Here is a 21,790-nt window from a genome sequence, read left to right on the forward strand (position 1 = left end):
GTGCCACTCCTGTGTGTGCCATCTCTCATTCAGTGGGCCATACAAAGCCTATTTATTTTTTTGTTTTTTTTAATATTATTGGGTTTCTAAAGTCTCCCTGAAAAAAAAAATACATAAAAAACAGTGGGAGAGTAATATTGCCCTTTCAGCTTGTGTGCCAGTCTTGACTCCTGGGTGTGCCACCTCTCTCTCTCTAATTGTGGGCCATAGAAAGCCTATTTATTTTTTTGCTTTTTTTAATATTATTTGGTTTGTAAAGTCTCCCTGAAAAAAAAAATACATAAAAAAACAGTGGGAGAGTAATATTGCCCTTTCAGCTTGTGTGCCAGTCTTGAATCCTGGGTGTGCCACCTCTCTCTCTCTAATTGTGGGCCATAGAAAGCCTATTTATTTTTTTCCTAGATTTGTGTTCTAAAATCTACCTCAACACAAAAACACTACATCAATCAGTGGGAGAAAAATATTGGCCTCAGTCAGGGCTTGTGTTCCACTCCTGTGTGTGCCATCTCTCATTCAGTGGGCCATACAAAGCCTATTTATTTTTTTGTTTTTTTTAATATTATTGGGTTTCTAAAGTCTCCCTAAAAAAAAAAATACATAAAAAAACAGTGGGAGAGTAATATTGCCCTTTCAGCTTGTGTGCCAGTCTTGACTCCTGGGTGTGCCACCTCTCTCTCTCTAATTGTGGGCCATAGAAAGCCTATTTATTTTTTTGCTTTTTTTAATATTATTGGGTTTCTAAAGTCTCCCTGAAAAAAAATACATAAAAAAACAGTGGGAGAGTAATATTGCCCTTTCAGCTTGTGTGCCAGTCTTGACTCCTGGGTGTGCCATCTCTCTCTCTCTAATTGTGGGCCATAGAAAGCCTATTTATTTTTTTGTTTTTTTTAATATTATTGGGTTTCTAAAGTCTCCGTGAAAAAAAAAAATACATAAAAAAACAGTGGGAGAGTAATATTGCCCTTTCAGCTTGTGTGCCAGTCTTGACTCCTGGGTGTGCCACCTCTCTCTCTCTAATTGTGGGCCATAGAAAGACTATTTATTTTTTTGCTTTTTTTAATATTATTTGGTTTCTAAAGTCTCCCTGAAAAAAAAAATACATAAAAAAACAGTGGGAGAGTAATATTGCCCTTTCAGCTTGTGTGCCAGTCTTGACTCCTGGGTGTGCCACCTCTCTCTCTCTAATTGTGGGCCATAGAAAGCCTATTTATTTTTTTCCTAGATTTGTGTTCTAAAATCTACCTCAACACAAAAACACTACATCAATCAGTGGGAGAAAAATATTGGCCTCAGTCAGGGCTTGTGTGCCACTCCTGTGTGTGCCATCTCTCATTCAGTGGGCCATACAAAGCCTATTTATTTTTTTGTTTTTTTTAATATTATTGGGTTTCTAAAGTCTCCCTGAAAAAAAAAATACATAAAAAAAACTGTGGGAGAGTAATATTGCCCTTTCAGCTTGTGTGCCAGTCTTGACTCCTGGGTGTGCCACCTCTCTCTCTCTAATTGTGGGCCATAGAAAGCCTATTTATTTTTTTTGCTTTTTTTTATATTATTTGGTTTCTAAAGTCTCCCTGAAAAAAAAAAAACATAAAAAAACAGTGGGAGAGTAATATTGCCCTTTCAGCTTGTGTGAGTAATATTGCCCTTTCAGCTTGTGTGCCAGTCTTGACTTCTGGGTGTGCCACCTCTCTCTCTCTCTAATTGTGGGCCATAGAAAGCCTATTTATTTTTTTGCTTTTTTTAATATTATTTGGTTTCTAAAGTCTCCCTGAAAAAAAAATACATAAAAAAACAGTGGGAGAGTAATATTGCCCTTTCAGCTTGTGTGCCAGTCTTGACTCCTGGGTGTGCCACCTCTCTCTCTCTAATTGTGGGCCATAGAAAGCCTATTTATTTTTTTGTTTTTTTTAATATTATTGGGTTTCTAAAGTCTCCGTGAAAAAAAAAAAAAAACATAAAAAAACAGTGGGAGAGTAATATTGCCCTTTCAGCTTGTGTGCCAGTCTTGACTCCTGGGTGTGCCACCTCTCTCTCTCTAATTGTAGGCCATAGAAAGCCTATTTATTTTTTTGCTTTTTTTAATATTATTTGGTTTCTAAAGTCTCCCTGAAAAAAAAAAAATTACATAAAAAAACAGTGGGAGAGTAATATTGCCCTTTCAGCTTGTGTGCCAGTCTTGACTCCTGGGTGTGCCACCTCTCTCTCTCTAATTGTGGGCCATAGAAAGCCTATTTATTATTTTCCTAGATTTGTGTTCTAAAATCTACCTCAACACAAAAACACTACATCAATCAGTGGGAGAAAAATATTGGCCTCAGTCAGGGCTTGTGTGCCACTCCTGTGTGTGCCATCTCTCATTCAGTGGCCCATACAAAGCCAATTTTTTTTTTGTTTTTTTTAATATTATTGGGTTTCTAAAGTCTCCCTGAAAAAAAAAAATACATAAAAAAACAGTGGGAGAGTAATATTGCCCTTTCAGCTTGTGTGCCAGTCTTGACTCCTGGGTGTGCCACCTCTCTCTCTCTAATTGTGGGCCATAGAAAGCCTATTTATTTTTTTGCTTTTTTAATATTATTGGGTTTCTAAAGTCTCCCTGAAAAAAAAAAATACATAAAAAAACAGTGGGAGAGTAATATTGCCCTTTCAGCTTGTGTGCCAGTCTTGACTCCTGGGTGTGCCACCTCTCTCTCTCTAATTGTGGGCCATAGAAAGCCTATTTATTTTTTTGGTTTTTTTAATATTATTGGGTTTCTAAAGTCTCCGTGAAAAAAAAAAAAAAAACATAAAAAAACAGTGGGAGAGTAATATTGCCCTTTCAGCTTGTGTGCCAGTCTTGACTCCTGGGTGTGCCACCTCTCTCTCTCTAATTGTGGGCCATAGAAAGCCTATTTATTTTTTTGCTTTTTTTAATATTATTTGGTTTCTAAAGTCTCCCTGAAAAAAAAAATTACATAAAAAAACAGTGGGAGAGTAATATTGCCCTTTCAGCTTGTGTGCCAGTCTTGACTCCTGGGTGTGCCACCTCTCTCTCTCTAATTGTGGGCCATAGAAAGCCTATTTATTTTTTTTGCTTTTTTTTATATTATTTGGTTTCTAAAGTCTCCCTGAAAAAAAAAAAAACATAAAAAAACAGTGGGAGAGTAATATTGCCCTTTCAGCTTGTGTGAGTAATATTGCCCTTTCAGCTTGTGTGCCAGTCTTGACTTCTGGGTGTGCCACCTCTCTCTCTCTCTAATTGTGGGCCATAGAAAGCCTATTTATTTTTTTGCTTTTTTTAATATTATTTGGTTTCTAAAGTCTCCCTGAAAAAAAAATACACAAAAAAACAGTGGGAGAGTAATATTGCCCTTTCAGCTTGTGTGCCAGTCTTGACTCCTGGGTGTGCCACCTCTCTCTCTCTAATTGTGGGCCAAAGAAAGCCTATTTATTTTTTTGTTTTTTTTTATATTATTGGGTTTCTAAAGTCTCCGTGAAAAAAAAAAAAACATAAAAAAACAGTGGGAGAGTAATATTGCCCTTTCAGCTTGTGTGCCAGTCTTGACTCCTGGGTGTGCCACCTCTCTCTCTCTAATTGTAGGCCATAGAAAGCCTATTTATTTTTTTGCTTTTTTTAATATTATTTGGTTTCTAAAGTCTCCCTGAAAAAAAAAAAATTACATAAAAAAACAGTGGGAGAGTAATATTGCCCTTTCAGCTTGTGTGCCAGTCTTGACTCCTGGGTGTGCCACCTCTCTCTCTCTAATTGTGGGCCATAGAAAGCCTATTTATTTTTTTCCTAGATTTGTGTTCTAAAATCTACCTCAACACAAAAACACTACATCAATCAGTGGGAGAAAAATATTGGCCTCAGTCAGGGCTTGTGTGCCACTCCTGTGTGTGCCATCTCTCATTCAGTGGCCCATACAAAGCCAATTTTTTTTTTGTTTTTTTTAATATTATTGGGTTTCTAAAGTCTCCCTGAAAAAAAAAATACATAAAAAAACAGTGGGAGAGTAATATTGCCCTTTCAGCTTGTGTGCCAGTCTTGACTCCTGGGTGTGCCACCTCTCTCTCTCTAATTGTGGGCCATAGAAAGCCTATTTATTTTTTTGCTTTTTTAAATATTATTGGGTTTCTAAAGTCTCCCTGAAAAAAAAATACATAAAAAAACAGTGGGAGAGTAATATTGCCCTTTCAGCTTGTGTGCCAGTCTTGACTCCTGGGTGTGCCACCTCTCTCTCTCTCTTTGTGGGCCATAGAAAGCCTATTTATTTTTTTCCTAGATTTGTGTTCTAAAATCTACCTCAACACAAAAACACTACATCAATCAGTGGGAGAAAAATATTGGCCTCAGTCAGGGCTTGTGTGCCACTCCTGTGTGTGCCATCTCTCATTCAGTGGGCCATACAAAGCCTATTTATTTTTTTGTTTTTTTTAATATTATTGGGTTTCTAAAGTCTCCCTGAAAAAAAAAATACATAAAAAAACTGTGGGAGAGTAATATTGCCCTTTCAGCTTGTGTGCCAGTCTTGACTCCTGGGTGTGCCACCTCTCTCTCTCTAATTGTGGGCCATAGAAAGCCTATTTATTTTTTTTGCTTTTTTTTATATTATTTGGTTTCTAAAGTCTCCCTGAAAAAAAAAAAACATAAAAAAACAGTGGGAGAGTAATATTGCCCTTTCAGCTTGTGTGAGTAATATTGCCCTTTCAGCTTGTGTGCCAGTCTTGACTTCTGGGTGTGCCACCTCTCTCTCTCTCTAATTGTGGGCCATAGAAAGCCTATTTATTTTTTTGCTTTTTTTAATATTATTTGGTTTCTAAAGTCTCCCTGAAAAAAAAATACATAAAAAAACAGTGGGAGAGTAATATTGCCCTTTCAGCTTGTGTGCCAGTCTTGACTCCTGGGTGTGCCACCTCTCTCTCTCTAATTGTGGGCCATAGAAAGCCTATTTATTTTTTTGTTTTTTTTAATATTATTGGGTTTCTAAAGTCTCCGTGAAAAAAAAACAAAAACATAAAAAAACAGTGGGAGAGTAATATTGCCCTTTCAGCTTGTGTGCCAGTCTTGACTCCTGGGTGTGCCACCTCTCTCTCTCTAATTGTAGGCCATAGAAAGCCTATTTATTTTTTTGCTTTTTTTAATATTATTTGGTTTCTAAAGTCTCCCTGAAAAAAAAAAAAATTACATAAAAAAACAGTGGGAGAGTAATATTGCCCTTTCAGCTTGTGTGCCAGTCTTGACTCCTGGGTGTGCCACCTCTCTCTCTCTAATTGTGGGCCATAGAAAGCCTATTTATTTTTTTCCTAGATTTGTGTTCTAAAATCTACCTCAACACAAAAACACTACATCAATCAGTGGGAGAAAAATATTGGCCTCAGTCAGGGCTTGTGTGCCACTCCTGTGTGTGCCATCTCTCATTCAGTGGCCCATACAAAGCCAATTTTTTTTTTGTTTTTTTTAATATTATTGGGTTTCTAAAGTCTCCCTGAAAAAAAAAAATACATAAAAAAACAGTGGGAGAGTAATATTGCCCTTTCAGCTTGTGTGCCAGTCTTGACTCCTGGGTGTGCCACCTCTCTCTCTCTAATTGTGGGCCATAGAAAGCCTATTTATTTTTTTGCTTTTTTTAATATTATTGGGTTTCTAAAGTCTCCCTGAAAAAAAAAAATACATAAAAAAACAGTGGGAGAGTAATATTGCCCTTTCAGCTTGTGTGCCAGTCTTGACTCCTGGGTGTGCCACCTCTCTCTCTCTAATTGTGGGCCATAGAAAGCCTATTTATTTTTTTGGTTTTTTTAATATTATTGGGTTTCTAAAGTCTCCGTGAAAAAAAAAAAAAAAAACATAAAAAAACAGTGGGAGAGTAATATTGCCCTTTCAGCTTGTGTGCCAGTCTTGACTCCTGGGTGTGCCACCTCTCTCTCTCTAATTGTGGGCCATAGAAAGCCTATTTATTTTTTTGCTTTTTTTAATATTATTGGGTTTCTAAAGTCTCCCTGAAAAAAAAAATTACATAAAAAAACAGTGGGAGAGTAATATTGCCCTTTCAGCTTGTGTGCCAGTCTTGACTCCTGGGTGTGCCACCTCTCTCTCTCTAATTGTGGGCCATAGAAAGCCTATTTATTTTTTTCCTAGATTTGTGTTCTAAAATCTACCTCAACACAAAAACACTACATCAATCAGTGGGAGAAAAATATTGGCCTCAGTCAGGGCTTGTGTGCCACTCCTGTGTGTGCCATCTCTCATTCAGTGGCCCATACAAAGCCTATTTATTTTTTTGTTTTTTTTAATATTATTGGGTTTCTAAAGTCTCCGTGAAAAAAAAAAATACATAAAAAAACAGTGGGAGAGTAATATTGCCCTTTCAGCTTGTGTGCCAGTCTTGACTCCTGGGTGTGCCACCTCTCTCTCTCTAATTGTGGGCCATAGAAAGCCTATTTATTTTTTTGCTTTTTTTAATATTATTTGGTTTCTAAAGTCTCCCTGAAAAAAAAAAAATACATAAAAAAACAGTGGGAGAGTAATATTGCCCTTTCAGCTTGTGTGCCAGTCTTGACTCCTGGGTGTGCCACCTCTCTCTCTCTAATTGTGGGCCATAGAAAGCCTATTTATTTTTTTCCTAGATTTGTGTTCTAAAATCTACCTCAACACAAAAACACTACATCAATCAGTGGGAGAAAAATATTGGCCTCAGTCAGGGCTTGTGTGCCACTCCTGTGTGTGCCATCTCTCATTCAGTGGGCCATACAAAGCCTATTTATTTTTTTTTTTTATATATATATATTATTGGGTTTCTAAAGTCTCCCTGAAAAAAAAAAATACATAAAAAAACAGTGGGAGAGTAATATTGCCCTTTCAGCTTGTGTGCCAGTCTTGACTCCTGGGTGTGCCACCTCTCTCTCTCTAATTGTGGGCCATAGAAAGCCTATTTATTTTTTTGCTTTTTTTAATATTATTGGGTTTCTAAAGTCTCCCTGAAAAAAAAAATACATAAAAAAACAGTGGGAGAGTAATATTGCCCTTTCAGCTTGTGTGCCAGTCTTGACTCCTGGGTGTGCCACCTCTCTCTCTCTAATTGTGGGCCATAGAAAGCCTATTTATTTTTTGGTTTTTTTTAATATTATTGGGTTTCTAAAGTCTCCGTGAAGAAAAAAAATACATAAAAAAACAGTGGGAGAGTAATAATTGCCCTTTCAGCTTGTGTGCCAGTCTTGACTCCTGGGTGTGCCACCTCTCTCTCTCTAATTGTGGGCCATAGAAAGCCTATTTATTTTTTTGCTTTTTTTAAAATTATTTGGTTTCTAAAGTCTCCCTGAAAAAAAAAATACATAAAAAAACAGTGGGAGAGTAATATTGCCCTTTCAGCTTGTGTGCCAGTCTTGACTCCTGGGTGTGCCACCTCTCTCTCTCTAATTGTGGGCCATAGAAAGCCTATTTATTTTTTTGTTTTTTAATATTATTGGGTTTCTAAAGTCTCCGTGAAAAAAAAAAAAAACATAAAAAAACAGTGGGAGAGTAATATTGCCCTTTCAGCTTGTGTGCCAGTCTTGACTCCTGGGTGTGCCACCTCTCTCTCTCTCTCTAATTGTGGGCCATAGAAAGCCTATTTATTTTTTTGCTTTTTTTAATATTATTTGGTTTCTAAAGTCTCCCTGAAAAAAAAAAATACATAAAAAAACAGTGGGAGAGTAATATTGCCATTTCAGCTTGTGTGCCAGTCTTGACTCCTGGGTGTGCCACCTCTCTCTCTCTAATTGTGGGCCATAGAAAGCCTATTTATTTTTTTCCTAGATTTGTGTTCTAAAATCTACCTCAACACAAAAACACTACATCAATCAGTGGGAGAAAAATATTGGCCTCAGTCAGGGCTTGTGTGCCACTCCTGTGTGTGCCATCTCTCATTCAGTGGGCCATACAAAGCCTATTTTTTTTTTTTTTTTTTTTTTTTTAATATTATTGGGTTTCTAAAGTCTCCCTGAAAAAAAAAAAAAACATAAAAAAACAGTGGGAGAGTAATATTGCCCTTTCAGCTTGTGTGCCAGTCTTGACTCCTGGGTGTGCCACCTCTCTCTCTCTAATTGTGGGCCATAGAAAGCCTATTTATTTTTTTTGCTTTTTTTAATATTATTTGGTTTCTAAAGTCTCCCTGAAAAAAAAAAAACATAAAAAAACAGTGGGAGAGTAATATTGCCCTTTCAGCTTGTGTGCCAGTCTTGACTCCTGGGTGTGCCACCTCTCTCTCTCTCTAATTGTGGGCCATAGAAAGCCTATTTATTTTTTTGCTTTTTTTAATATTATTTGGTTTCTAAAGTCTCCCTGAAAAAAAAAATACATAAAAAAACAGTGGGAGAGTAATATTGCCATTTCAGCTTGTGTGCCAGTCTTGACTCCTGGGTGTGCCACCTCTCTCTCTCTAATTGTGGGCCATAGAAAGCCTATTTATTTTTTTCCTAGATTTGTGTTCTAAAATCTACCTCAACACAAAAACACTACATCAATCAGTGGGAGAAAAATATTGGCCTCAGTCAGGGCTTGTGTGCCACTCCTGTGTGTGCCATCTCTCATTCAGTGGGCCATACAAAGCCTATTTTTTTTTTTTTTTTTAATATTATTGGGTTTCTAAAGTCTCCCTGAAAAAAAAAAAAAACATAAAAAAACAGTGGGAGAGTAATATTGCCCTTTCAGCTTGTGTGCCAGTCTTGACTCCTGGGTGTGCCACCTCTCTCTCTCTAATTGTGGGCCATAGAAAGCCTATTTATTTTTTTTGCTTTTTTTAATATTATTTGGTTTCTAAAGTCTCCCTGAAAAAAAAAAAAAAATAAAAAAACAGTGGGAGAGTAATATTGCCCTTTCAGCTTGTGTGCCAGTCTTGACTCCTGGGTGTGCCACCTCTCTCTCTCTCTAATTGTGGGCCATAGAAAGCCTATTTATTTTTTTGCTTTTTTTAATATTATTTGGTTTCTAAAGTCTCCCTGAAAAAAAAAATACATAAAAAAACAGTGGGAGAGTAATATTGCCCTTTCAGCTTGTGTGCCAGTCTTGACTCCTGGGTGTGCCACCTCTCTCTCTCTAATTGTGGGCCATAGAAAGCCTATTTATTTTTTTGTTTTTTTTAATATTATTGGGTTTCTAAAGTCTCCCTGAAAAAAAAAATACATAAAAAAACAGTGGGAGAGTAATATTGCCCTTTCAGCTTGTGTGCCAGTCTTGACTCCTGGGTGTGCCACCTCTCTCTCTCTAATTGTGGGCCATAGAAAGCCTATTTATTTTTTTGCTTTTTTTAATATTATTGGGTTTCTAAAGTCTCCCTGAAAAAAAAAAATACATAAAAAAACAGTGGGAGAGTAATATTGCCCTTTCAGCTTGTGTGCCAGTCTTGACTCCTGGGTGTGCCACCTCTCTCTCTCTAATTGTGGGCCATAGAAAGCCTATTTATTTTTTTGTTTTTTTTAATATTATTGGGTTTCTAAAGTCTCCCTGAAAAAAAAAATACATAAAAAAACAGTGGGAGAGTAATATTGCCCTTTCAGCTTGTGTGCCAGTCTTGACTCCTGGGTGTGCCACCTCTCTCTCTCTAATTGTGGGCCATAGAAAGCCTATTTATTTTTTTGCTTTTTTTAATATTATTGGGTTTCTAAAGTCTCCCTGAAAAAAAAAATACATAAAAAAACAGTGGGAGAGTAATATTGCCCTTTCAGCTTGTGTGCCAGTCTTGACTCCTGGGTGTGCCACCTCTCTCTCTCTAATTGTGGGCCATAGAAAGCCTATTTATTTTTTTTGCTTTTTTTAATATTATTTGGTTTCTAAAGTCTCCCTGAAAAAAAAAAAACATAAAAAAACAGTGGGAGAGTAATATTGCCCTTTCAGCTTGTGTGCCAGTCTTGACTCCTGGGTGTGCCACCTCTCTCTCTCTCTAATTGTGGGCCATAGAAAGCCTATTTATTTTTTTGCTTTTTTTAATATTATTTGGTTTCTAAAGTCTCCCTGAAAAAAAAAAATACATAAAAAAACAGTGGGAGAGTAATATTGCCCTTTCAGCTTGTGTGCCAGTCTTGACTCCTGGGTGTGCCACCTCTCTCTCTCTAATTGTGGGCCATAGAAAGCCTATTTATTTTTTTGTTTTTTTTAATATTATTGGGTTTCTAAAGTCTCCCTGAAAAAAAAAATACATAAAAAAACAGTGGGAGAGTAATATTGCCCTTTCAGCTTGTGTGCCAGTCTTGACTCCTGGGTGTGCCACCTCTCTCTCTCTAATTGTGGGCCATAGAAAGCCTATTTATTTTTTTGCTTTTTTTAATATTATTGGGTTTCTAAAGTCTCCCTGAAAAAAAAAATACATAAAAAAACAGTGGGAGAGTAATATTGCCCTTTCAGCTTGTGTGCCAGTCTTGACTCCTGGGTGTGCCACCTCTCTCTCTCTAATTGTGGGCCATAGAAAGCCTATTTATTTTTTTGCTTTTTTTAATATTATTGGGTTTCTAAAGTCTCCCTGAAAAAAAAAATACATAAAAAAACAGTGGGAGAGTAATATTGCCCTTTCAGCTTGTGTGCCAGTCTTGACTCCTGGGTGTGCCACCTCTCTCTCTCTAATTGTGGGCCATAGAAAGCCTATTTATTTTTTTCCTAGATTTGTGTTCTAAAATCTACCTCAACACAAAAACACTACATCAATCAGTGGGAGAAAAATATTGGCCTCAGTCAGGGCTTGTGTGCCACTCCTGTGTGAGCCATCTCTCATTCAGTGGGCCATACAAAGCCTATTTATTTTTTTGTTTTTTTTAATATTATTGGGTTTCTAAAGTCTCCCTGAAAAAAAAAATACATAAAAAAACAGTGGGAGAGTAATATTGCCCTTTCAGCTTGTGTGCCAGTCTTGACTCCTGGGTGTGCCACCTCTCTCTCTCTAATTGTGGGCCATAGAAAGCCTATTTATATTTTTGCTTTTTTTTAATATTATTGGGTTTCTAAGGTCTCCGTGAAAAAAAAAATACATAAAAAAACAGTGGGAGAGTAATATTGCCCTTTCAGCTTGTGTGCCAGTCTTGACTCCTGGGTGTGCCACCTCTCTCTCTCTAATTGTGGGCCATAGAAAGCATATTTATTTTTTTGCTTTTTTTAATATTATTTGGTTTCTAAAGTCTCCCTGAAAAAAAAAAATACATAAAAAAACAGTGGGAGAGTAATATTGCCCTTTCAGCTTGTGTGCCAGTCTTGACTCCTGGGTGTGCCACCTCTCTCTCTCTAATTGTGGGCCATAGAAAGCCTATTTATTTTTTTCCTAGATTTGTGTTCTAAAATCTACCTCAACACAAAAACACTACATCAATCAGTGGGAGAAAAATATTGGCCTCAGTCAGGGCTTGTGTGCCACTCCTGTGTGTGCCATCTCTCATTCAGTGGGCCATACAAAGCCTATTTATTTTTTTGTTTTTTTTAATATTATTGGGTTTCTAAAGTCTCCCTGAAAAAAAAAATACATAAAAAACAGTGGGAGAGTAATATTGCCCTTTCAGCTTGTGTGCCAGTCTTGACTCCTGGGTGTGCCACCTCTCTCTCTCTAATTGTGGGCCATAGAAAGCCTATTTATTTTTTTGCTTTTTTTAATATTATTTGGATTCTAAAGTCTCCCTGAAAAAAAAATACATAAAAAAACAGTGGGAGAGTAATATTGCCCTTTCAGCTTGTGTGCCAGTCTTGAATCCTGGGTGTGCCACCTCTCTCTCTCTAATTGTGGGCCATAGAAAGCCTATTTATTTTTTTCCTAGATTTGTGTTCTAAAATCTACCTCAACACAAAAACACTACATCAATCAGTGGGAGAAAAATATTGGCCTCAGTCAGGGCTTGTGTGCCACTCCTGTGTGTGCCATCTCTCATTCAGTGGGCCATACAAAGCCTATTTATTTTTTTGTTTTTTTTAATATTATTGGGTTTCTAAAGTCTCCCTGAAAAAAAAAAATACATAAAAAAACAGTGGGAGAGTAATATTGCCCTTTCAGCTTGTGTGCCAGTCTTGACTCCTGGGTGTGCCATCTCTCTCTCTCTAATTGTGGGCCATAGAAAGCCTATTTATTTTTTTGTTTTTTTTAATATTATTGGGTTTCTAAAGTCTCCGTGAAAAAAAAAATACATAAAAAAACAGTGGGAGAGTAATATTGCCCTTTCAGCTTGTGTGCCAGTCTTGACTCCTGGGTGTGCCACCTCTCTCTCTCTAATTGTGGGCCATAGAAAGACTATTTATTTTTTTGCTTTTTTTAATATTATTTGGTTTCTAAAGTCTCCCTGAAAAAAAAATACATAAAAAAACAGTGGGAGAGTAATATTGCCCTTTCAGCTTGTGTGCCAGTCTTGACTCCTGGGTGTGCCACCTCTCTCTCTCTAATTGTGGGCCATAGAAAGCCTATTTATTTTTTTCCTAGATTTGTGTTCTAAAATCTACCTCAACACAAAAACACTACATCAATCAGTGGGAGAAAAATATTGGCCTCAGTCAGGGCTTGTGTGCCACTCCTGTGTGTGCCATCTCTCATTCAGTGGGCCATACAAAGCCTATTTATTTTTTTGTTTTTTTTAATATTATTGGGTTTCTAAAGTCTCCCTGAAAAAAAAAATACATAAAAAAACTGTGGGAGAGTAATATTGCCCTTTCAGCTTGTGTGCCAGTCTTGACTCCTGGGTGTGCCACCTCTCTCTCTCTAATTGTGGGCCATAGAAAGCCTATTTATTTTTTTTGCTTTTTTTATATTATTTGGTTTCTAAAGTCTCCCTGAAAAAAAAAAAAAACATAAAAAAACAGTGGGAGAGTAATATTGCCCTTTCAGCTTGTGTGAGTAATATTGCCCTTTCAGCTTGTGTGCCAGTCTTGACTTCTGGGTGTGCCACCTCTCTCTCTCTCTAATTGTGGGCCATAGAAAGCCTATTTATTTTTTTGCTTTTTATAATATTATTTGGTTTCTAAAGTCTCCCTGAAAAAAAAATACATAAAAAAACAGTGGGAGAGTAATATTGCCCTTTCAGCTTGTGTGCCAGTCTTGACTCCTGGGTGTGCCACCTCTCTCTCTCTAATTGTGGGCCATAGAAAGCCTATTTATTTTTTTGTTTTTTTTAATATTATTGGGTTTCTAAAGTCTCCGTGAAAAAAAAAAAAAACATAAAAAAACAGTGGGAGAGTAATATTGCCCTTTCAGCTTGTGTGCCAGTCTTGACTCCTGGGTGTGCCACCTCTCTCTCTCTAATTGTAGGCCATAGAAAGCCTATTTATTTTTTTGCTTTTTTTAATATTATTTGGTTTCTAAAGTCTCCCTGAAAAAAAAAAAAAATACATAAAAAAATAGTGGGAGAGTAATATTGCCCTTTCAGCTTGTGTGCCAGTCTTGACTCCTGGGTGTGCCACCTCTCTCTCTCTAATTGTGGGCCATAGAAAGCCTATTTATTTTTTTCCTAGATTTGTGTTCTAAAATCTACCTCAACACAAAAACACTACATCAATCAGTGGGAGAAAAATATTGGCCTCAGTCAGGGCTTGTGTGCCACTCCTGTGTGTGCCATCTCTCATTCAGTGGCCCATACAAAGCATATTTTTTTTTTTTTTTTTTAATATTATTGGGTTTCTAAAGTCTCCCTGAAAAAAAAAAATACATAAAAAAACAGTGGGAGAGTAATATTGCCCTTTCAGCTTGTGTGCCAGTCTTGACTCCTGGGTGTGCCACCTCTCTCTCTCTAATTGTGGGCCATAGAAAGCCTATTTATTTTTTTGCTTTTTTTAATATTATTGGGTTTCTAAAGTCTCCCTGAAAAAAAAAAAATACATAAAAAAACAGTGGGAGAGTAATATTGCCCTTTCAGCTTGTGTGCCAGTCTTGACTCCTGGGTGTGCCACCTCTCTCTCTCTAATTGTGGGCCATAGAAAGCCTATTTATTTTTTTGGTTTTTTTAATATTATTGGGTTTCTAAAGTCTCCGTGAAAAAAAAAAAAAAAACATAAAAAAACAGTGGGAGAGTAATATTGCCCTTTCAGCTTGTGTGCCAGTCTTGACTCCTGGGTGTGCCACCTCTCTCTCTCTAATTGTGGGCCATAGAAAGCCTATTTATTTTTTTGCTTTTTTTAATATTATTTGGTTTCTAAAGTCTCCCTGAAAAAAAAAATTACATAAAAAAACAGTGGGAGAGTAATATTGCCCTTTCAGCTTGTGTGCCAGTCTTGACTCCTGGGTGTGCCACCTCTCTCTCTCTAATTGTGGGCCATAGAAAGCCTATTTATTTTTTTCCTAGATTTGTGTTCTAAAATCTACCTCAACACAAAAACACTACATCAATCAGTGGGAGAAAAATCTTGGCCTCAGTCAGGGCTTGTGTGCCACTCCTGTGTGTGCCATCTCTCATTCAGTGGCCCATACAAAGCCTATTTATTTTTTTGTTTTTTTTTCATATTATTGGGTTTCTAAAGTCTCCCTGAAAAAAAAAATACATAAAAAAACAGTGGGAGAGTAATATTGCCCTTTCAGCTTGTGTGCCAGTCTTGACTCCTGGGTGTGCCACCTCTCTCTCTCTAATTGTGGGCCATAGAAAGCCTATTTATTTTTTTGCTTTTTTAATATTATTGGGTTTCTAAAGTCTCCCTGAAAAAAAAAATACATAAAAAAACAGTGGGAGAGTAATATTGCCCTTTCAGCTTGTGTGCCAGTCTTGACTCCTGGGTGTGCCACCTCTCTCTCTCTAATTGTGGGCCATAGAAAGCCTATTTATTTTTTGTTTTTTTTTAATATTATTGGGTTTCTAAAGTCTCCGTGAAAAAAAAAATACATAAAAAAACAGTGGGAGAGTAATAATTGCCCTTTCAGCTTGTGTGCCAGTCTTGACTCCTGGGTGTGCCACCTCTCTCTCTCTAATTGTGGGCCATAGAAAGCCTATTTATTTTTTTGCTTTTTTTAATATTATTTGGTTTCTAAAGTCTCCCTGAAAAAAAAAAATACATAAAAAAACAGTGGGAGAGTAATATTGCCCTTTCAGCTTGTGTGCCAGTCTTGACTCCTGGGTGTGCCACCTCTCTCTCTCTAATTGTGGGCCATAGAAAGCCTATTTATTTTTTTGTTTTTTTAATATTATTGGGTTTCTAAAGTCTCCGTGAAAAAAAAAAAACATAAAAAAACAGTGGGAGAGTAATATTGCCCTTTCAGCTTGTGTGCCAGTCTTGACTCCTGGGTGTGCCACCTCTCTCTCTCTCTAATTGTGGGCCATAGAAAGCCTATTTATTTTTTTGCTTTTTTTAATATTATTTGGTTTCTAAAGTCTCCCTGAAAAAAAAAATACATAAAAAAACAGTGGGAGAGTAATATTGCCATTTCAGCTTGTGTGCCAGTCTTGACTCCTGGGTGTGCCACCTCTCTCTCTCTAATTGTGGGCCATAGAAAGCCTATTTATTTTTTTCCTAGATTTGTGTTCTAAAATCTACCTCAACACAAAAACACTACATCAATCAGTGGGAGAAAAATATTGGCCTCAGTCAGGGCTTGTGTGCCACTCCTGTGTGTGCCATCTCTCATTCAGTGGGCCATACAAAGCCTATTTATTTATTTTTTTTTTTTTTAATATTATTGGGTTTCTAAAGTCTCCCTGAAAAAAAAAAAAAACATAAAAAAACAGTGGGAGAGTAATATTGCCCTTTCAGCTTGTGTGCCAGTCTTGACTCCTGGGTGTGCCACCTCTCTCTCTCTAATTGTGGGCCATAGAAAGCCTATTTATTTTTTTTGCTTTTTTTAATATTATTTGGTTTCTAAAGTCTCCCTGAAAAAAAAAAAAACATAAAAAAACAGTGGGAGAGTAATATTGCCCTTTCAGCTTGTGTGCCAGTCTTGACTCCTGGGTGTGCCACCTCTCTCTCTCTAATTGTGGGCCATAGAAAGCCTATTTATTTTTTTGCTTTTTTTAATATTATTTGGTTTCTAAAGTCTCCCTGAAAAAAAAGAAAAATACATAAAAAAACAGTGGGAGAGTAATATTGCCCTTTCAGCTTGTGTGCCAGTCTTGACTCCTGGGTGTGCCACCTCTCTCTCTCTAATTGTGGGCCATAGAAAGCCTATTTATTTTTTTGCTTTTTTTAATATTATTTGGTTTCTAAAGTCTCCCTGAAAAAAAAAATACATAAAAAAACAGTGGGAGAGTAATATTGCCCTTTCAGCTTGTGTGCCAGTCTTGACTCCTGGGTGTGCCACCTCTCTCTCTCTAATTGTGGGCCATAGAAAGCCTATTTATTTTTTTCCTAGATTTGTGTTCTAAAATCTACCTCAACACAAAAACACTACATCAATCAGTGGGAGAAAAATATTGGCCTCAGTCAGGGCTTGTGTGCCACTCCTGTGTGAGCCATCTCTCATTCAGTGGGCCATACAAAGCCTATTTATTTTTTTGTTTTTTTTAATATTATTGGGTTTCTAAAGTCTCCCTGAAAAAAAAAAATACATAAAAAAACAGTGGGAGAGTAATATTGCCCTTTCAGCTTGTGTGCCAGTCTTGACTCCTGGGTGTGCCACCTCTCTCTCTCTAATTGTGGGCCATAGAAAGCCTATTTATATTTTTGCTTTTTTTTAATATTATTGGGTTTCTAAGGTCTCCGTGAAAAAAAAAATACATAAAAAAACAGTGGGAGAGTAATATTGCCCTTTCAGCTTGTGTGCCAGTCTTGACTCCTGGGTGTGCCACCTCTCTCTCTCTAATTGTGGGCCATAGAAAGCATATTTATTTTTTTGCTTTTTTTAATATTATTTGGTTTCTAAAGTCTCCCTGAAAAAAAAAAATACATAAAAAAACAGTGGGAGAGTAATATTGCCCTTTCAGCTTGTGTGCCAGTCTTGACTCCTGGGTGTGCCACCTCTCTCTCTCTAATTGTGGGCCATAGAAAGCCTATTTATTTTTTTCCTAGATTTGTGTTCTAAAATCTACCTCAACACAAAAACACTACATCAATCAGTGGGAGAAAAATATTGGCCTCAGTCAGGGCTTGTGTGCCACTCCTGTGTGTGCCATCTCTCATTCAGTGGGCCATACAAAGCCTATTTATTTTTTTGTTTTTTTTAATATTATTGGGTTTCTAAAGTCTCCCTGAAAAAAAAAATACATAAAAAACAGTGGGAGAGTAATATTGCCCTTTCAGCTTGTGTGCCAGTCTTGACTCCTGGGTGTGCCACCTCTCTCTCTCTAATTGTGGGCCATAGAAAGCCTATTTATTTTTTTGCTTTTTTTAATATTATTTGGTTTCTAAAGTCTCCCTGAAAAAAAAAATACATAAAAAAACAGTGGGAGAGTAATATTGCCCTTTCAGCTTGTGTGCCAGTCTTGAATCCTGGGTGTGCCACCTCTCTCTCTCTAATTGTGGGCCATAGAAAGCCTATTTATTTTTTTCCTAGATTTGTGTTCTAAAATCTACCTCAACACAAAAACACTACATCAATCAGTGGGAGAAAAATATTGGCCTCAGTCATGGCTTGTGTGCCAGTCCTGTGTGTGCCATCTCTCATTCAGTGGGCCATACAAAGCCTATTTATTTTTTTGTTTTTTTTAATATTATTGGGTTTCTAAAGTCTCCCTGAAAAAAAAAATACATAAAAAAACAGTGGGAGAGTAATATTGCCCTTTCAGCTTGTGTGCCAGTCTTGACTCCTGGGTGTGCCATCTCTCTCTCTCTAATTGTGGGCCATAGAAAGCCTATTTATTTTTTTGTTTTTTTTAATATTATTGGGTTTCTAAAGTCTCCGTGAAAAAAAAAATACATAAAAAAACAGTGGGAGAGTAATATTGCCCTTTCAGCTTGTGTGCCAGTCTTGACTCCTGGGTGTGCCACCTCTCTCTCTCTAATTGTGGGCCATAGAAAGACTATTTATTTTTTTGCTTTTTTTAATATTATTTGGTTTCTAAAGTCTCCCTGAAAAAAAAATACATAAAAAAACAGTGGGAGAGTAATATTGCCCTTTCAGCTTGTGTGCCAGTCTTGACTCCTGGGTGTGCCACCTCTCTCTCTCTAATTGTGGGCCATAGAAAGCCTATTTATTTTTTTCCTAGATTTGTGTTCTAAAATCTACCTCAACACAAAAACACTACATCAATCAGTGGGAGAAAAATATTGGCCTCAGTCAGGGCTTGTGTGCCACTCCTGTGTGTGCCATCTCTCATTCAGTGGGCCATACAAAGCCTATTTATTTTTTTGTTTTTTTTAATATTATTGGGTTTCTAAAGTCTCCCTGAAAAAAAAAATACATAAAAAAACTGTGGGAGAGTAATATTGCCCTTTCAGCTTGTGTGCCAGTCTTGACTCCTGGGTGTGCCACCTCTCTCTCTCTAATTGTGGGCCATAGAAAGCCTATTTATTTTTTTTGCTTTTTTTATATTATTTGGTTTCTAAAGTCTCCCTGAAAAAAAAAAACATAAAAAAACAGTGGGAGAGTAATATTGCCCTTTCAGCTTGTGTGAGTAATATTGCCCTTTCAGCTTGTGTGCCAGTCTTGACTTCTGGGTGTGCCACCTCTCTCTCTCTCTAATTGTGGGCCATAGAAAGCCTATTTATTTTTTTGCTTTTTATAATATTATTTGGTTTCTAAAGTCTCCCTGAAAAAAAAATACATAAAAAAAACAGTGGGAGAGTAATATTGCCCTTTCAGCTTGTGTGCCAGTCTTGACTCCTGGGTGTGCCACCTCTCTCTCTCTAATTGTGGGCCATAGAAAGCCTATTTATTTTTTTGTTTTTTTTTAATATTATTGGGTTTCTAAAGTCTCCGTGAAAAAAAAAAAAAAACATAAAAAAACAGTGGGAGAGTAATATTGCCCTTTCAGCTTGTGTGCCAGTCTTGACTCCTGGGTGTGCCACCTCTCTCTCTCTAATTGTAGGCCATAGAAAGCCTATTTATTTTTTTGCTTTTTTTAATATTATTTGGTTTCTAAAGTCTCCCTGAAAAAAAAAAAAATTACATAAAAAAATAGTGGGAGAGTAATATTGCCCTTTCAGCTTGTGTGCCAGTCTTGACTCCTGGGTGTGCCACCTCTCTCTCTCTAATTGTGGGCCATAGAAAGCCTATTTATTTTTTTCCTAGATTTGTGTTCTAAAATCTACCTCAACACAAAAACACTACATCAATCAGTGGGAGAAAAATATTGGCCTCAGTCAGGGCTTGTGTGCCACTCCTGTGTGTGCCATCTCTCATTCAGTGGCCCATACAAAGCCTATTTATTTTTTTGTTTTTTTTAATATTATTGGGTTTCTAAAGTCTCCTTGAAAAAAAAAAAATACATAAAAAAACAGTGGGAGAGTAATATTGCCCTTTCAGCTTGTGTGCCAGTCTTGACTCCTGGGTGTGCCACCTCTCTCTCTCTAATTGTGGGCCATAGAAAGCCTATTTATTTTTTTGCTTTTTTTAATATTATTGGGTTTCTAAAGTCTCCCTGAAAAAAAAAAATACATAAAAAAACAGTGGGAGAGTAATATTGCCCTTTCAGCTTGTGTGCCAGTCTTGACTCCTGGGTGTGCCACCTCTCTCTCTCTAATTGTGGGCCATAGAAAGCCTATTTATTTTTTTGGTTTTTTTAATATTATTGGGTTTCTAAAGTCTCCGTGAAAAAAAAAAAAAAAACATAAAAAAACAGTGGGAGAGTAATATTGCCCTTTCAGCTTGTGTGCCAGTCTTGACTCCTGGGTGTGCCACCTCTCTCTCTCTAATTGTGGGCCATAGAAAGCCTATTTATTTTTTTGCTTTTTTTAATATTATTTGGTTTCTAAAGTCTCCCTGAAAAAAAAAAATTACATAAAAAAACAGTGGGAGAGTAATATTGCCCTTTCAGCTTGTGTGCCAGTCTTGACTCCTGGGTGTGCCACCTCTCTCTCTCTAATTGTGGGCCATAGAAAGCCTATTTATTTTTTTCCTAGATTTGTGTTCTAAAATCTACCTCAACACAAAAACACTACATCAATCAGTGGGAGAAAAATCTTGGCCACAGTCAGGGCTTGTGTGCCACTCCTGTGTGTGCCATCTCTCATTCAGTGGCCCATACAAAGCCTATTTATTTTTTTGTTTTTTTTAATATTATTGGGTTTCTAAAGTCTCTCTGAAAAAAAAAATACATAAAAAAACAGTGGGAGAGTAATATTGCCCTTTCAGCTTCTGTGCCAGTCTTGACTCCTGGGTGTGCCACCTCTCTCTCTCTAATTGTGGGCCATAGAAAGCCTATTTATTTTTTTGCTTTTTTTAATATTATTGGGTTTCTAAAGTCTCCCTGAAAAAAAAAAAATACATAAAAAAACAGTGGGAGAGTAATATTGCCCTTTCAGCTTGTGTGCCAGTCTTGACTCCTGGGTGTGCCACCTCTCTCTCTCTAATTGTGGGCCATAGAAAGCCTATTTATTTTTTGTTTTTTTTTAATATTATTGGGTTTCTAAAGTCTCCGTGAAAAAAAAAATACATAAAAAAACAGTGGGAGAGTAATAATTGCCCTTTCAGCTTGTGTGCCAGTCTTGACTCCTGGGTGTGCCACCTCTCTCTCTCTAATTGTGGGCCATAGAAAGCCTATTTATTTTTTTGCTTTTTTTAATATTATTTGGTTTCTAAAGTCTCCCTGAAAAAAAAAATACATAAAAAAACAGTGGGAGAGTAATATTGCCCTTTCAGCTTGTGTGCCAGTCTTGACTCCTGGGTGTGCCACCTCTCTCTCTCTAATTGTGGGCCATAGAAAGCCTATTTATTTTTTTGTTTTTTTAATATTATTGGGTTTCTAAAGTCTCCGTGAAAAAAAAAAAAACATAAAAAAACAGTGGGAGAGTAATATTGCCCTTTCAGCTTGTGTGCCAGTCTTGACTCCTGGGTGTGCCACCTCTCTCTCTCTCTAATTGTGGGCCATAGAAAGCCTATTTATTTTTTTGCTTTTTTTAATATTATTTGGTTTCTAAAGTCTCCCTGAAAAAAAAATACATAAAAAAACAGTGGGAGAGTAATATTGCCATTTCAGCTTGTGTGCCAGTCTTGACTCCTGGGTGTGCCACCTCTCTCTCTCTAATTGTGGGCCATAGAAAGCCTATTTATTTTTTTCCTAGATTTGTGTTCTAAAATCTACCTCAACACAAAAACACTACATCAATCAGTGGGAGAAAAATATTGGCCTCAGTCAGGGCTTGTGTGCCACTCCTGTGTGTGCCATCTCTCATTCAGTGGGCCATACAAAGCCTATTTATTTATTTTTTTTTTTTTAATATTATTGGGTTTCTAAAGTCTCCCTGAAAAAAAAAAAAAAACATAAAAAAACAGTGGGAGAGTAATATTGCCCTTTCAGCTTGTGTGCCAGTCTTGACTCCTGGGTGTGCCACCTCTCTCTCTCTAATTGTGGGCCATAGAAAGCCTATTTATTTTTTTTGATTTTTTTAATATTATTTGGTTTCTAAAGTCTCCCTGAAAAAAAAAAAACATAAAAAAACAGTGGGAGAGTAATATTGCCCTTTCAGCTTGTGTGCCAGTCTTGACTCCTGGGTGTGCCACCTCTCTCTCTCTAATTGTGGGCCATAGAAAGCCTATTTATTTTTTTGCTTTTTTTAATATTATTTGGTTTCTAAAGTCTCCCTGAAAAAAAAAAAAAATACATAAAAAAACAGTGGGAGAGTAATATTGCCCTTTCAGCTTGTGTGCCAGTCTTGACTCCTGGGTGTGCCACCTCTCTCTCTCTAATTGTGGGCCATAGAAAGCCTATTTATTTTTTTGTTTTTTTTAATATTATTGGGTTTCTAAAGTCTCCCTGAAAAAAAAAATACATAAAAAAAACAGTGGGAGAGTAATATTGCCCT

The sequence above is a fragment of the Ranitomeya variabilis genome, chromosome 3 (genome assembly GCF_051348905.1).
Source record: "Ranitomeya variabilis isolate aRanVar5 chromosome 3, aRanVar5.hap1, whole genome shotgun sequence".
Taxonomy (NCBI): domain Eukaryota; kingdom Metazoa; phylum Chordata; class Amphibia; order Anura; family Dendrobatidae; genus Ranitomeya; species Ranitomeya variabilis.